General features: G+C 45.1%; 1 protein-coding gene across 1 annotated transcript in view; it reads right to left on the bottom strand.

The window, feature by feature from the left end:
* The window catches only part of SMIM3 (small integral membrane protein 3), a 20088-nt gene extending 12967 nt beyond the window's left edge, over nt 1–7121 (bottom strand). The window contains exon 1 of the mRNA XM_011931604.1: nt 6117–7121. The gene's annotated coding sequence lies outside the window, so the exon portion shown is untranslated. The remainder of the gene's footprint in view (nt 1–6116) is intronic.
* Nucleotides 7122–16426: the final 9305 nt, after the last annotated feature.

Below are 16426 nucleotides of genomic sequence, written 5' to 3'. Positions count from 1 at the left end.
AAAAAAAAAAAAGACATTTTCAGAAAAAAAAATACAGAATTAAAGTATTAAAGAGCAATAACTAACAAATTGTGGAAGAAATAAAATTAAAGTATTTTGATTTTCTTGTATTGCCTAAGAAAGGGCAGAAGAACCAAATCATATTAGACTTTGTTAAATCAAGGATGCATATTGTAATCTCTATGGCAGCCACTAAAAATATCAGTCAAAGAGTGCATAATTTCCAGGGGAAAACAGGAGAGGCGAAAAACAACAACAAATACTTACAATAAAGCATAAAGAAAGATGGTAGATTTAAACCCAAACTAAGAAGGACCATTAGGGTATATACAAATAAAAATAAAATATACACATACATATACATTTTTTAGAAGAGACACATGGGGATTAGAAAGATTGAAAGTCAAAGGATACAAATGAAACGCTGTGTAACCATGAATCACCTACACTGGTAGCCCCATACTAGTATAAGGCCAAGTAGACTTTTAGGCAAAAAGTATTACTAGAGATACCAGAAAGGTAAAGTGATTTTCTATTTTTATATACCCAATCTCAGAATTATAAGGAGAAATAGACAAGTCTACAATTACAGTGGGAGATTTCAAGACATCTCTCTCAGATACTGATAAAACAAAAAGCTTGTGGGGAAAGGCAGGATGAGCAGAATAGATGTTATCAACAAAGCCCAGAGTTGATGAGATACATGATGTGTTGTAAGCACATGGAGTTCTGGTGGCTTTGGCAAGAGGTTTAACCTCTTTGAGCTTTAGTTTCCTCATTTGTAAAACGGAAATAATAACTAATAATTGTAACTACTTCATAGGGATGCTCTGGAGGTTAAATGAGCTAATGCACATAAAACACTTAGGACAACACCTGGTACACAGTAAGGGCTTCACAAAGTTAAGCTGAGCTAGTGAACCCAGCATTGTTCCTAAATCACAAGGTCAAGAGATCGAGACCATCCAGACCACCATGGTGAAACCCTGTCTCTACTAAAAGTACAAAAATTAGCTGGGTGTGGTGGGGCACACCTGTAGTCCCAGCTACTCGGGAAGCTGAGGCAGGAGAAGTGCTTGAACCCGGAGGTTGCAGTTAGCCAAGATCGCACCACTGCACGCCAGCCTGGTGACAGAGTGAGACTTCGTCTCAAAAAAAAACAAAAACAAAAAGGAGTTCAGAGGCTCTGCTATTAGTTAGGGTGTCGTGACTGCTTCGTGACTGATCTGGGACCAATGTAGGAAACCACAGTGAAAAGTTTTTTTAAGTAAAAAAATTTTAAGTTGTCCCCAGCTTGAACCTCCCACCGGAAACTTACACCCTCCACATTTGAGCTGCAGCTAACAGTCAACTTTTGAGAGCTTGCCAATGGTTATCCAACAGGTTTTACTGCCAGAGAGTTCACTGAGGAAGAAGGCAATAAAAGGAGTGACTTCCTGCTGGCAGGCAAGCTTAATTATCTCAAAGTGGGAGACAAGGCAGATAGAGGCAGGCAGCTTCCCGCAGGTGTGGCCTTAGCCCAGCACTGCCAGGGCTCTGTGCAGACTACGCAGCTGCTGTTTTGTTTCCACCAGCCACGGTGGCCAGAGAGCAGACAGCTATAACCAGCTCCGAGTCACTGATGCTGGGGCGTCCAAAGATGCATGACTCTTCAAGTATTTTGCAGAATTTGAACAAGGCTGATGGTTCCCAGGGCACGGGACTAGAGGGTTTGCCAGCGTTGTCCACCTTATAGGACCCCTTCCAAAAAGGCTCCACCCTCAGAAGATGCTGCTGAGGTTGTCAGGAAAGAATGGAACATTTAAGCCAGAGATGGCAACTCAAGTTCCTAGATGGAGCCACACTAGCCACTTTGTAGCCTGGGGAACCTAACAACTGTGTCCCAGCGGCTGATCCCAGTTGAAGACCTTTGTGCTTGCTGTTCCGTCTCAGAATGCTCTTTTCCTCCCCTGTCCATTGCCTCAATGTCCATGACCTCAATCTAAATGTCATGTTTTAGTAAAGTTTTTCCAGACCCACTCCGTTAAACTACCACTCTTATCTTGTTTTATTTTCTGCAGACGCTTTTCACAATCTAAAATTAGCTTGTTTGTTGCTTGTTTGTTTTTATTGGCTTTTTCCCTATTAGGCTAAAGATTTGTTCATTTGGTCCCTCAAATGCAAGCACAAGGATCGCAGAAGCCTCATCTCTTGTGTATTGCTGTGTCCTCAGCACCTATCACAGGGCCTGGCACACCATAAGTGCCAAAAAATATAAAATCAATGAAGAAATGAGTATGGGAAGACTATTTCAGATGTGAGCTCACTCGTGGAACCTAATTGACTGAAGAGGTCCAGAAAGAATCCTCATCCCTGCAAAAGTCCCAATGATCCTAAAAGTCAGAATCCTATCTCCAAAATAACATGACATCCTCTGATTTTATCATTTGCTGGGCTCTTTGTACATTCAGGAAGGATTACGGGGGCCTCTTCCTTTCCCAGCCCACCCTGTACATACCAGGCAGAAGAGAACTGGCCTTTCAGAATGAAGTCCTCTAGGGTTCCCGCTTGTTGATTTGCTTGGACTGATAAGTTCAAATTCGAGTTCTGACACCATGTGCTCGGGAGCTGGGCACTGAGGTGGGGAGCGGGGACAGGGGTGAGGGGAGCAGTGTTGTTGCCCAAGATGTGAATCTTTCTGCTCTCAGAAGGGGACAGGGAGGCTGATAAAAGCAGGGACAGGTTTCCCATGCCAAGTCCATTATGAGAAGGCCATACCAGCTTCACATTTACTCTCAGCAGTATTATTTCTCCTCCCAGTGTGTAACAGCCTCAAACATTTATCAACCCAGCACAGTCATTTCACCAGGGACCTTTGGTCCAAATAAAGGGGCCAGAGGAAGGAATGGACAGGATATACAACTACCAAAACTGTGAAATGAATCAAATAACAGGCTTTTCTCCACTGTCCCAAAGTCCCTAAGGAGCACTGTGTTCTCATTTCACCCCAACTGGCCCCTGTCTCTCCAAACTTCCTAACAGGCTACAGACCTGCCTGAGTTTCCATCTGCTCCTCTGTGGCTGGAAAAATGGAAAAACACCAGGATATTTCAAAGAGATCAGAACACAGCCAGAGCTGTGTAAGACCGCACGTACCATCTGACCCAGCCAATCGCAGTCTTAGAAACCAACAGAGAGCTAGCAGAGGAGAAAGCCCAGGCCAAATCCCCAGCATCCTGTTTAAGGCACTACCATCCATCATTGCTATTTGCCAGTGACTAAGTGCCTGCTGTGTGTCAGGCTAACAAAGGAGACTGTCCATGAGAGGGGCTGGCAGGGTGCTCCGGGACAGAGCTGCAAGAGCACCGGGCGGTGGTAGTGCCTTGCCTCAGTGTGTGAGCCTCAACAGGTCGCTCTCCCAAAGTGGGCCTCATGTGTGTAGAAGGCAGAATAATGCCCACCACCACCACCAAAGACATCTATTCCTGGTCCCCAGAATCTTGACTATGATCCTATATAGTGGGTCACTAGCAAGAAACATATCCAATCAGCCAATCAGAGTGCAAATCAGTAAAATAAGGAAGCTCTTTGTATATACAACTAAGCAATTTAAAGTATACGGTTTAGATGTGGAATCTGGCTTGCTGTTGTTTAATGTGCCAGGCAATTATACTTCTGAGCAGTTCTCCTTCCTAACTACCTAACTCTAAGCCTTTACTGCTAGATGTCTCCATTATCTCTTGAGGTTCACCTTCTGCTTCCCTAGTAAGTTGGAAGGGTACTAGGTCTCCAGGGATCCACTAGAACAGTGACTATCAAATTCTCACTTAACTTCTCCCAGGTCACCCTGAAAGTAAGTGACAGAGGCAAGATCTGAACCTGGTTCCCCCCAATTCCAATGAAGTTCAGAGGATAGGCCCTGGAGCCAGGGTGCCTGCATCCAAATTACAGCTCTGCCACTTAGTTTCTGTGTGATCATGGGTGAGTCACTCTCTCTGGACCTCAGTTTCCTCATCTACAAAATGGAGGTGATGACAGTCCCTCCCTAATAGGATTGTGGTAAAGCCTAAATGAGTTAATACAAGTAAAATGCTTAGAGTCATGCCTAGCTTATAGTAAGCACTCAGTAAATGGCAAGTATGATCATTATAACATCATTCTGCTTACTGGGCCAGTCAGGGTTGTGGAGGACAAGGCAGGGTGTGGCAATGCTAACATTTACTCCTATACTCCAATAAACTGTGTTTGTGAGTACACGTGCCCATTTTTTATACCACTGTCACACCCAACCAAGATATCCTCTTTCCTTGGAGGTATTTCCTCTGTTTGCATGTTTCAATCCATAGAGAAGAAACGGAGGCACAATGTTTAAAGGATTGGCATATGGCTGGGAAAGCATCTGAGGCTGTGACCAGCCCTTAATCCCTTGGTCTGTCACCCCCAAGGGCCTGGGATCTGACCTGACCACAGGTCCCCAGAGTCTCTCATTTGTTTGGCATCTCTAACACCTCACTGCAGCTCAGTAGTTCTCTGGCTGTTCTCTGGGACTCCCCAGATCTTTTGTGTCATGGAGCCACAGTTCTGAGGTTTGGAGAGGTCAGTTGTGGGAGACTTCATGAAGCATGACTTGTAACCCCCACAGCATGATTCACAGTCCCAGGACAGCTGGGAACAGGAGGTCCCAGTTGGAGCAGGAAAACACTTTTTGTTTTTTTCGGTTGTCACTGCAGAAGCACATGATGTCCTAAAGCTTAACTGTGCTGCCTTGCGTGTTTCTAGATGGCTGTTGTGCAGCCTGCATAAACCAAAGAGCATGTCATGCTCAACCACAGACAAACAAACATCTGTTCCACTCCCGCGTCTTCATTTTACAGATAGGGAAGGCAAGGGCCAGAGAGGGGAAATGCCTCCATTAGGGTAACTCAGAGGGTCTCCTAACCCGCAGAGAACTGTTCTTCCCACTCCCACCTCCACCTCATTCAGGCATCCCCAATTCTTCCAAACTATGTGCCCACTGCAGTAGCAGCACGCATCATAGCAGATGTTCAAGGAATCTCTGATACTTGTGTGATTGTGCAGCCTTCACCCCCACACCCTGGAGCTTTGAGGACCTTAGTATTCACTACAGACAAACCGGAGACTCCTCAGCCCCCAGGTGCAGCAGGATTCCAGCTGGTCCAGAAGAAACAAGTGCAGCTGCATGAGTAAGAGCCCAGCCTAGCCCTCAATCAGAATAACAGCCCCTGAGGTTTGTTTCAATTTGTGGGAGGGGGAGGTGGTTACCCCTTTCATCCTTTCACTCAGTACATATGCATGGAGCACCTACTGTTAGCCAGGCCCTTGGCAGAGCTGAGGATGCCTCAGAGATGACGATAGACAGGCAGTCCCTACTCTCAAGAAACTGGCATGGGGGAGAGTAGGGAGCAAGAGAACCGGCAGCTGGAACAACTACGTCCTCAGGAAAGGGACAGATAACCAGCAGGAGGAAGCCTGAAGGAAGGCTTCTCTCCAAGATACTTTCCTCACGTCCTTTCTCGTTTGCTTTCTGCACGCAAAAAATGTTTTCCCCATTTCACTGACGGAAAAACAAGGATGGTGAAGCAGCTAGTGACAGAACCAGGGCTGGAACTCTCCACTCCTGACTCCAAACTCCTGGCGCCTTCTACACGGGGCCTCGAGAAAACGGGGACGACTAAGTGCAAAGACCCAAACCCAGCACAGCGCCCAAGCAGGTGCGCAGGCCCGGGCGCTAAATCCTGACACTGGACCTGGAGAGCCAGGAGGTGGCAGTCCGCCCGAGGAGGAGGCTTCCCGAGAAGGCAAGGGCAGGGGACCCGGAGAGAAGCCAGTCTCCGAGTGGGGCTGGGGCTCGCCCACCCAAACTCCGCCTCCCCCAGGCCCAAAATTCTGTGCACGAGTAGGCTTGAACTTAGGGGCTGACAGCGGGAGAAAAAGGAGGAGGGGGTAAAGGCAAGAAATACAAAAGTGATGAAAAGGGAGAATGGGGGAAGAGAAAACGGACTTAAGAAGAACGTTGGGAGCCCTGGGAAAGGGGCAGCACTAGAGGTAGGTCGCAAGTCCGAAGAGCTCCGCTCTGCCAGAGTCCCCACAAACAACCCCCCGGTGGCTCCACTCACTCCAGATGGCGGCGAGTCTGCGGAAAGTTCCTGGGGCAGGGATGGCTCGGTGCTTCTCAGGGTCCCCAGAACTGCATGGGATCTGGCGGCTGGAAGCGACCCCCAGGCCAGGAACCTCAGCCCCAGGCAGCGCCCGGAACGTGCCCCGGCTGCCCCGGGAGGCGGGAGCGCGCAAGAGCGTCCGGGACGCGCGACTGGCTCTGGAATGCGCGACCGCTGGGGACCGCCCCGGGAACGCCCCGGCCCGGGGCCACGGCAACTCCGGCTCAGCTCCTCCTCCAGCGTCCCCTGCGGGCTGTGCACGGGGAAAAAGGAACCTGGGAGAGAAAGGAGAGACCAGGGCATCTCGGTCTCCCCTCTCACCTTGCCACACACTCGCCGCGTAGCCTCGGACAAGTCACTTGGCTTCTCGGGGGTCTCCGCTCTCTGGATTGTAAACGGAGAGGGTTGGCCTAAAATGTGTCCTCCAGGACCTTTCCAGCTATAGTCTAGACATGGGAAAGAAAGTCTAGTTGGACGGAGGAGCCGGGACTCAGATCCTGCTTTGCAATGTCCGAAGTGTAGGGTCCTTCGAAGGCTTTGCCTCTCTGTTTAATTCTCTGTAAAGTGGAAAGGTAACACCTGTCTCCCAGCCCTGTTGTGAGGATTGGTTTAGAGGACCAGTGTGAAGCTGGTTGGTTCTCTGCCATAACATGACTTTGAGCGTCCTGTTTATTTTGTGATAACAATGAAATAGCCCAATCCAAGGTGATCAAGAGCCCATTAGAATCCAGCATCTGAGAGGCTTCCCACGCCACTGTGGGTGGCCCAGCTTCCATGCGGGACAAGGCCAATTCTGCAATCTTCTGCCCCTTCCATGTCATCCATAGAGTGCGAGGGGACTCCCGTCCCATCTTGGTACCCACACTTTTTAATTCACAGTAGTTTTCTTTAATCTCTTACTCTTCTGAAAAAGGGAGCACAAGCCTTGACTATCAGTGAGACCTTGAGCAGTCTTGGAGCCCAGTAGTGTTTTGGAGGGTTCGGAAAGAGCCACACTGCCTTCCCCAGGCCTAAATTTGATATGGTGTGGGCCCCAAACTCAGAACTTACTCCTTGCTGTTCCCTCTGATTCAGGGATGAGGTCAGCAGAAATGACCTCTAAATCATCATTATCAGATACCAGTTTCTTAAGTGAAGGACAGTGAGGATGAAGGGGATTCACATGAGAAATGATTTGACAAAAACCCTAAGGGCTGTCCCAACAACATGTTTTATTCAAAAGAGATAGTGTGGGAACCTAAAAACAAGGACAACCCAATTCTAAATAGCTTAATACAAAACTCTCATTTAATAGTAAAAAAAAGAGTTGAAGGAGGACAATCTTTTTTTTTTTTTTCTTTCTGCCCGCAGAGGAGTCTCGGTCTGTCACCCAGGCTGGAGTGCAGTGGCACGATCTCAGCTCACTGCAACAGGAGGACAATCTTAATACAACATTTTCCCTGGTCAGTGAAGGGGATGAGAGTTCCCTTGGGTGGACAACTGGTAACTCCATGTGCCCTGCTGTGAACATTGGCTACCCTCTGGGACAAGGCAGAAGCTCAAGACTGGAGCCAGCTGAGGCCTAGTCTCCCTTCCCATTTAGCAGTTTATTAGTGTCTCTTTAATATCGACTTGCCCTGGGACCCTAAAAGCAAGCCAGAAATAAAGTTTGAATCCCCACAAGAGCCTGCCATGTTAAGTCTGCTGCCTCAGCTGGACTGATTTTGCTAAGAGAGCACTGAAGGGAAGAATAATGGATGCTGTGCTGGATGTACGAGTGGGGGAAATAGCCAATTTCAACAACAAGCTTTTGTTACAGCAAAAGCCAGAAAACAACTCACAACTTCCTTGGTCCTCTGTTACAACCACTCCAAAGAGAAAACCATCAGGACCTGAAAGAAATAAGTAATACTCTGTTAGAAAGCCGCTGATACTGGGGGAGAACTTGTACATTAGAAGTTGTAGTCTAATGACATTGGCTGCCATCAAAACACAGCCTTGGCCAGGGGTGGTGGCTCATGCCTGTAATCTCAGTACTTTGGGAGGCCGAGGAGGGTGGATCACCTGAGGTCAGCAGTTCGAGACCAGCCTGGCCAACATGGTGAAACCCTGTATCTACTAAAAATACAATAATTAGCCAGGCGTGGTGGTGGGCCCCTGTAATCCCAGCTACTGGAGAGGCTGAGGCAGGAGAATCACTTGAACCCTGGAAGCAGAGGCGGCAGTGAGCCAAATTGCCCCACTGCACTCCAGCCTGGGCAACAGAGTGAGATTCTGTCTCCAGAAAAAAAAAAAAACAAAAACAAAAACAAAAAAACGCTGCCTTTTGAGGCCCTCATTAGGATGCAATCCATAGCAAATACCCTCTCTAGGAATTATATCTACACAAGACTTTTTCTTTTCATTTTTGACTTGTACAGATATATTTATTTTGTTGTGGGGAATAATATGATATATCGTATTAGAAATCAGAAAACCAAAATTTTGAGTCTGACACCCAGTAGCCCACCCAAGTTCCATAAAATAATAAAATGAGACCTATTCCTCACATCTGGTACAATTATGATGAGTAAAGATTTTATTTATGTACAGCAGACCCCTGAATCATCCTTCTGTTATAATGTTGATGAGGAAAAAAAAATTGTTTCCCTGCTAACTGTGTGGAGTTTGCATGTCCTCCTCATGTCTTCGTGGATTTTCCCCAGGTACCCCGGTCGGTTTCCTCCCACGTCCCAAAGATGTGCATGTTAGGCAAACTGGTGTGTAGTCCCAGCGTGAATGACTGTGGGTGTGTGTGAGTGTGCTCTGCAATGGGATGGCGTCCTGTCCAGGACTGGTTACTGCCTTGAGCCCTGAACTGCCGGGATAGGCTCTGGCCACCTGAACTCTAAACTGGAATAAGCGGGTAAATAATTCTCTTCCTTGTTTTTATTCATCTTTACTAAACATATGTATGACTCACAATTATTTCAGTGTTCAATATTGAAAGTGTTTTAGTCTTTGTTTAGAAGTTTGGTGGTATTTTTGTTATCAGAAATATGCTGTAGGAACTTAACTCTTCTTTCTGTCCATTTGTCTATGGTAAAATTGATTTCCTTATATATAGTTTCACTTAAAATCAAAGTGTCCAAGAACCTATTGAGGAGGCTGAGTGAGGACTTACTGTAGTCCTTCATTCAAAGCTATTTATTGAATATCTCCTACATGTTCTAGGCACTAAGAAAGACAAATTATCTTTATTTATTGTGCTTACATCTACTGGGAAAATATTCACAAAAAATAAGTAGGCAAATAAATAAGCAAGATGATACCAGTTTGTGAAACCATGAAGAACATAAAAGAAGATGATGAGAGAGGGATGGAGAGTGTTTTATCGTGGAGACTGTAGCTAATCTGAATTTCCTAAATAGTTTATATCATTAATGATTATGTTAGTCTGTAATATATCAACTTAAACGTAATTTCCAAGGTCTTTAATTAACTGAGAATTTAGATTGATACTAAATCAAGTAAACTGGTGAATAATCTTAGCTGCTTGGATAATTTCTAAGAAAGATAGAATACAAAAACATTGGTCACCAAGCATGGTATTGTACACCGTTTGCACACCTCTGCCTCTTAGTTTTGTATGTTTGAGAGTTGATAAACCTTTGGAATATATTAATGTATACATTTTATTTTACCACTTAAAGAAATGCAAAAGGGGTCAGCACCGTGGCTCACACCTGTAATCCCAGCACTTTGGGAGGCTGAGGCCAGCAGATCATTTGAGGCCAGGAGTTCAAGACCAGCAGGGCCAACATAGTGAAACCCTGACTCTATTTAAAAATACAAAAAATTAGCCGGGAGTGGTGAAGTGAAATCATGAATGTGAAAGAGCATGTGCCTAGTAAATATTACCTATTTGAATAGATAGTATATATGAATGGCATGATCATATATCGGACTTTTCCCTAGGCCCTAGAGTAGAGCCTTCACACTACATACAATTCTTTCCTTCCTGAATTTTCACTAAAGTGAAACACTGCATATCCAAAACTAAAGGGAAAATTAAAAACAATCTAATCCAAATTCTCCCTTTTACAGATGCGGAAACTGAGGCTCAGGGAGACTGAGTGACTTGCCAAGGCCACCAACTGGCAATTATTAGAGCCAGACTATGAACCCAGGACAGCTTGACTACTGAACCTAAACTCTTTGCCACTCTGCACCAATAATTTTGAGTGGGTTCTGGTTTTATCAAAGTTCTCCCTAAGTTCAAATTTCTGGTTACAATATTTTCCTTTCAATCACCTGCACCTAGGTGCAGAATAAGTGCTCTACCAGTTGAATGAATGAATAAATGAATGATAGGATGACAAGAGGTCAACCTAGACTTCTCTTTCCAGTTCTGAAACTGTGCCGAAGGCAAAGTTGTATGCTTGAAAAACTATTGTATTAACTCACAGAGTTCTCCAGAGAAACAGAACCAATTGTCAATTGTGTGTGTGTGTGTGTGTGTGTGTGTGTGTGTGTGTGTGTAGAGAGAGAGAGAGAGAGAACAAGAAAGAGAGATTGATTCTTAAGGAAGTGGCACACATGATTGTAAAGGCTAGCAAGTCTAAAATCTGCAGGGTAGCCCAGCAGGTTGGAAACCTAGGGAAGACTTGATGTTGCCTCTTGAGTCTGAAAGCAGTTTGCTGGCCGAATTCCCTCTTCCTAGGGAAGGTCTGTCTTTTTCTTAAGGCTTTCAATTGATTGGATGAGGTCCACCGACATTATGGAGGATAATCTGCTTTGCTCAAAGTTCACTGATTTGTTTTTTTAAGAGGCAAGGTCTTGCTCTGTTACCCAGGCTCGAGTGCAGTGGCACAATCACAGATCACTGCAGCCAAAAACAGAATAGAATTGTAAGACAATAGGATGTTTAGTCTAGAGATGGGAGGACTCATATAGGCAGTGCGGAATCTGAGCAAACCTCTGAAGTATGCCTGGGGCAGAGGGAGCCGACCTAGAATCAGAGAGTGTCAGCTGAGGAGAAGCAAATCTCAGCTCACCCAAAGAAAGAATTTTTTAAAGAGCTGTCTGAAAATGGACAGAACAGGCTTTCTTGGGATGTCATGCGTTCTCTAACACGAGAGGCATGAGAGCAGAGAGATATCGCAGAAGGTCTTCATTGAGACAGTGGAAGACTGGGGGATGGGGCAGGGAGTGTGTCACTGGCACAAGGTAAAGGCACTAAACTGGCACTAAACAGTACTAAACCATGACTTCTAGTCCTGGCTCTGTCACTAGTTTGCTATGTGATCCTGAGGAAGTCCCTTCTCCTTTCTCTATCTTCAGGTTCCAGAAGTGAAAAGAAGATAGTTGAGTTAAATGCTCTCTGAAGTCACTTGCACCTCCAAAATTTTTTTAAAGCTAAGGCTCAAGAATCTTAAGATTACTACAGTTTTTAATTAAAAGCATACCTGTGTGGGGGTGATCTATTTTGTTTCACTGATGAATCTGTGCTGGCTCAGACATTAGATCCTCACTTACAGGCCCCTAAACAGCTTGGGTCTTCCCAAAAGTCAGGCAATAAGCACCAGGACTCCTGATATTACTAGTCTCCCTCTCTTCCCCTTTCTTCCTGAAAAAATTTCTGAAGTTCTTTTTGTTCTATAAATCCTTGGGCAAAATGCCTTCTTACTCTTTGGGGGAAGCTCCACTCACTTGCTAACTCAAAAGAAATAACTTTCTAGCCTCAAAATAAGAGGCAGGAATTTTTATTTTAATTTGTATTATGGCTGAAAAACTTCATTGAATTAATGATAAGGAAGGATGGTGAAATGATGAAATTTCTCGAACATGTGGAATTTGAGATAAAACAAAGTGCTAAGCAGACAGGGAGAAAGAAGAGGAAATGGAAGCGTTCCGTTTTATAGCTTTGAAGTGGAGTGATAGTCATATGGTCTCATTAGTGTGGTTATAATTATTTGAATCAATTCTCATGGCTTAATTCCAAAGTGTTCAATTATTACACAGTCATGTAGCTAGAGATAATAGAATGTCTATTACCAGAAGATATCTCTGTTCAGTCAGTCTAATTTTTGAAGTAAACTTTGGTCTCAAATATTTATATGCATTTGCCTATATTTTTCAAAAAAGAGTATTTACTTGAATGAAACACTTAGCACTTATTGTATAGCAAAGATTTTATATGCATTATATCACTTAGTCCTTAAAACAATTCTAGGGTGAAAATGTTATCAATCCCTATTTTACACATCAGAAAACAGAAGCCCAAAGAGGATATGTTAACTTTTCTAAGATTACCCAACAGCAAGTAAAAGAACTGATTCTAAATATCTTGCATCTTACTGAGTTAGGTCCTCTCTGTGCCTCTTTTTCTGCTCATTGAGTAATTCCAATTCCTGACCTAGGTAAGGCACAGTGAAATGCACAGGCACAATCAGAATTGCAATGCACACTGAATAATGCAGAAGCAGAATCAGACAATTAGCTACATGGTTACAAGAGAGGGTAGAGTAATTGTGAGAATAAAAGAGAAAAAGTATTGTTTTGAAACCTATACAGTGCATCTATATTTAAGAGTATTAATAAGTTTTACTTATTAACTTTAAGCATGCACTTAAGTTTCATTTTTGCTTCCAGATTCACCCTCTGCACAGTTCTCCATCCTGCCTTGTGAATGGGAGGTTCATCAGAATGTATCCCATCAGTGGGCCTGGTAGCAGACACTGCCAATCCCTGCACAAATCTCTTAGGCCTTCTCTACCTCAACGTTTCACAGACTTCCAATTGCCAGTATCTGTACCTTTGTGTCTGAGGGCTTTTCCCAGAAACACAGAAGGCTGGTCTGTCAGTCCAAAAGTATCCAGGAATTAACCCTTTTCTCCAGGAGCAGCCCTAAACCAAGACTTTAGTGGTATAAATACCCCAACTCCCTCATCCTTCAGTGAAATAATTCTGAGAGGTGTGTTTACATTGTTTCCAGAGTTTCTCTGTGGGACTAGGCTCCAGTCACCCACTATGATAGGTGGCTTAATAACACAATCATAGCAGCTGTCTTTTCTTCTTTATTTGACTTCCTCAGTTCCCTACTGGTGTACCCTGAACCTCTGAACTCTCAAATAAATGACTTGCACTTAAACCCTTATCCCACAATCTGCTTCTGAGGGAAACTAAGATAGATTTCCTTGATGTCTAGCTTTCTGGTGGGCTCATCTAAGAGGGAAGCACCAGCAGGAGCTGAGGTGTTTTGCATTCTACCCCCACCCCCACCCCAGGGGCTGCAAGGCTGGCTCTGTGGCCCAATTCCTGTCAGCGGACCCTCTTCACACAGCTCTGTCTGTCTCCAGAGTACAGTAACTGCTCCCACCCTTGCCTCTTCAGGCCTCGGGCCATAAACAGCACCCACCTTTACTAACCCTGTGAACTGCAGTATTCCTTCCTTTTCATTGCTCTCCACCCCACCCACAATTTCACATATAGTTTCTATATTAAACTTTCTTCAAATTATCCATTTTAGCCCACCATCTGTTTCCTGTTGGTAGTGTGACTGATTCAGCTGGTTTGATGACTTCTGGGTTTGACCTCAGAGAAGACAGTTGGTTATAGGGACATGTGGGGAGGGCATAAGGCCATGACTAGGACAGTGGAGCGGGCAGAGATGGAAAGAGAAGTATACAGTGTGGCAGAGGTTAACTGTTATGGTGGTGGTAAGGAAAGAACAAAGTATCCCCACACTTAGCAGCTTAAAATAAACATTTATTATCTTACAGTTTCTGAGGGTCAGAGTCCAGGAGTTGCTAACCTGGGTGGTTCTAGCTCAGGGTCTCTCACAGGTTTGCAGTCTGGCTGTCATCTGGGTCTGTAATCATCTCCACACTCAAGTGGAGCTGGAGAATCCACCTCTGAGCTCACTCGCTGGTTGCTGGCAGGCCTTAGTCCTCACCGGCTGTGGGCCAGAGGCTTCAGTTTCCTGCCACACAGGCCATGCTATGGGGTTGCTCACAAAATGGAAGCTTGCTTCTCCCAAACAAATGACACAAGGGAAAGGGTGTGTGTGTGTGTGTGTGTGTGTGTGTGTGTCAGAGAGAGAGAACTCCCGCAAGAGAGGGTCCAACACAGAAGACACAGTCTTTTATAATCTAGTCTCGGAAGTGTCATCCCATCACTTCTGTCATATGCTGTTGGTCACACAGACCAACCCTGGTAGACAAGGGTAGAAACACCAGAAGGCAGTAGCTGCTGATGGCCAACTTGGAGGCTCACTTCCACCAGTGCTCAAGAGTAACAAAATATCCCATTAAACTTCCCTGTGAGGACAGGAAGGCTCTCAGATGAGACAGCTGAAAGTCTAAAAGAACTTCCCAGGAATAAATTGTAAGAGGGACAACACTGGAAATTCCAAATGTTCAAAACAATTTTTTTAAGAAGCCAACTTAGTGCTGCTCAGAAGTAAAGCTGGAAAGCCAGTGTAACTTTAGACAGATGAATTCCTCTCTCCAAACCTGTTTTCTCACTTGTTAATGAGGGGATTGGGCCATACTCCATGGCCTAATAACCAATACTTACATAGCACTGACAGCACTGACAGCACTGACAGTGTGCTGCCCTCTACCCACTTTACTTGTATTAACACATTTTACCTTCACAGCAGGGGGAGAAGCTACTGTGGAGAGCCTTTGGTCCCATTCCAAACAGGCTGGGCTCTCCCACACCAGCGTCACCTCAGCGTGAGCTGCAACACTGAAGATCTGATTAATGTGTTTAGCAACTGACTGACTGGCTGTTTCTCTGGCCTCTTGTGAAATATGCCTTCCTGTGTTGTCATCACTATGCTTTGTGGGTTGAAACAAAATAAGAGACTGAACAAGTTAGTTTCATTTCCTTTTCTTAAATATAAAAATGTCTAGTCCTTTCCTGGATGTTTTTATCTTGACCTCAGGGAAAATAAATAGTCTTGGTAATTTCTGAGGAAATAAACCCCCAGTGGCTGAATTTGGTCAAATTGAGAAACAAACTGTCCCCTGGCCCAACCAGGGCCTCCCCGTTGCCTAACTTCAAGCTGTCCCCTCCCATATGGCAGTCTATGGGCATGAGGAAATCCCATAGGCTCTATCTTCAAAATACAGCCAGAATCCCTGGTCCATGGCACTATCTTCTTTTGCTTGGCTCACTATTGCAGTTGCTAACTGAGCCCTGATTCTATCCTTGTTTCTCTACAGTCCATCTCCAAAATGATGTCAGGAATGACCCCTGTAAAATGTAGATTAGATCACATCACTGCTCTGCTCGAAATCCTGCAATGGTTCCACATTCCCTTCAGAGAAAAATTCAACATCCTTTAAACGCCCTTTGAGATCCTACATGAGTGCACCCCCAGCCCCCATTAACTCTGGGACATCATCCCCTAAACCCCTCCCCCTTGCTCACTCTCTAACAGTGACACAGGTCTTGCTGCTCCTCACACACGCCTTAGAGACCTTAGAGACCTTAGAGACCTTGGAGAAGGCTCTTTCCCCAGATATCCACTGGGCTCTCGCTCTACCTCCTTCAAATCTTTGCTCAAACCTTACCTTTTCAAGAGGGTTACCCTGACCACACAATTCAAAATTGCAATCCTCCTCTCTCCCCCGAGTTCTTGTTCTGCCATCTAAAAGAAGGAACTGCTTAAAGGTGAAAAAGAAAGAAAAATTTTTTTTTAGTTGCCAGCTTCCGTATGGCAGCAAGTTCCAGGCGGTTTAAAATAGTATTTGTCCACTCAACAAATACTAACCGAGGGCTTGCTTTGTGCCAGGCACTGAGTTAGGCAGGAATTCAGTCTTCAGTTTTACTTTGCTCAATTCAGTGAGCAATACGCTGGTGCTCTCCTAGAAGCAAGCCTTGGGGTTGGGTGGTGAATTGTGCAAGAGGGAGGGTGAGAAACATTCTTTGCTTGGCCAAATTTTAGTCAGGCTTCTGAATCTTCTGTAGGCCCATCTGTGCACTTCCTCATAAAAAGTGGTTTTAGTGGGCCAGGCATGGTGGCTTATGCCTATAATCCCAGCACTTTGCGGGGGCCGAGGTGGGCGGATCATGAGGTCAGGAGATCGAGACCATCTTGGCTAACGTGGTAAAACTCCATCTCCACTAAAAATAAAAAAAGTTAGCCGGCTGTGGTGGCAGACACCTGTAGTCCCAGCTACTCAGGAGGCTGAGGCAGGAGAATGGTGTGAACCCAGGAGGTGGAGCTTGTAGTGAGCTGAGATTGTGCCACTGCACTCCAGCCTGGGCAACAGAGCAAGACTCCATCTCAAAAACAA

The sequence above is a fragment of the Colobus angolensis genome, unplaced genomic scaffold (assembly GCF_000951035.1).
Source record: "Colobus angolensis palliatus isolate OR3802 unplaced genomic scaffold, Cang.pa_1.0 Scaffold90, whole genome shotgun sequence".
In the NCBI taxonomy this organism is placed as follows: domain Eukaryota; kingdom Metazoa; phylum Chordata; class Mammalia; order Primates; family Cercopithecidae; genus Colobus; species Colobus angolensis.
This window is presented reverse-complemented; position numbering and strand designations above follow the sequence as displayed.